Source organism: Sinocyclocheilus rhinocerous, unplaced genomic scaffold (genome assembly GCF_001515625.1).
Source record: "Sinocyclocheilus rhinocerous isolate Xijiao unplaced genomic scaffold, SAMN03320098_v1.1 C36094406, whole genome shotgun sequence".
In the NCBI taxonomy this organism is placed as follows: Eukaryota; Metazoa; Chordata; class Actinopteri; order Cypriniformes; family Cyprinidae; genus Sinocyclocheilus; species Sinocyclocheilus rhinocerous.
The window spans coordinates 1-818 of record NW_015772882.1 but is presented as its reverse complement, the minus strand read 5'-3'; the positions used below and the strand labels follow the sequence as shown (position 1 = coordinate 818).

Below are 818 nucleotides of genomic sequence, written 5' to 3'. Positions count from 1 at the left end.
GTCATTTTTTAAAGATAATTTAATGGGATTTTAGTGAGATGATTTGCTAGAATTAGTATTTTTGTTGGGAATGTAAACTTACAGACATGTAGGACCTGGTGCCCACAAACGAATTGGCCATGGAGTCAATGAGCTGTCCACTCACACCAAAGTCACACAACTTGATCTCACCACGCGAGTTCACCAGTATATTAGATGGCTTTACATCTGCAAGACAAGGACAAGGTCTTCCCTTCAGTAAATACAGTGTCAACAGAAAAATTAATTGAACAGATATCAATTCGAGATAACATGACACCAGTCACCTCTGTGCATAATCTTGTGTTTCTCCCGCAGATAGGACAGGCCTTTTATCACCTGCATGAATGGAAAGGAAACAGGTCCATAAACATTAAGCACTTCAGCCTTCATCTTCAGCCTTGCCTTCTGGAAACAGTCCATAAGAGACCATTGGGGATATTGTTGAGAAAGGTTGCAGAGATACCAACCGCAATGCTAACTTTGCCCAGTATTTGTTCTGGGATCTTGCCTGCTTTTTTCAGGCACTGGTCCAGCGAGCCACCATCCTACAGTAAAAGATTTTTGATGGAGAAATATTCAGCAATACTTATAGAGCACCTATAAAAGCAAAGGCAGTGTTTTTAAGGATACTGGAATGATAAAATGAAATACAAACATATTTTTGAAAGAAGTATCTTATGTTCACCAATGCTGTATTTATTTGATAGAAAATACAGTAAAAACAATAATACTGTTGTTTTTTCTGCTTTTCTATTTTAATATATGTAAAATATATATTTTTTCTATATTTATCAGTG

At 36.6% G+C, this 818-nt stretch overlaps 1 long non-coding RNA gene across 1 annotated transcript; it reads right to left on the bottom strand.

Moving 5' to 3' along the window:
• Positions 1 to 11: 11 nt before the first annotated feature.
• LOC107735493 (uncharacterized) lies at positions 12 to 586 on the bottom strand. Its single transcript, XR_001639428.1, has 3 exons — positions 489 to 586; positions 306 to 357; positions 12 to 207 (listed from the first exon to the last, which is right to left on the bottom strand). It is a non-coding gene; the product is annotated as an uncharacterized LOC107735493 (long non-coding RNA).
• Positions 587 to 818: the final 232 nt, after the last annotated feature.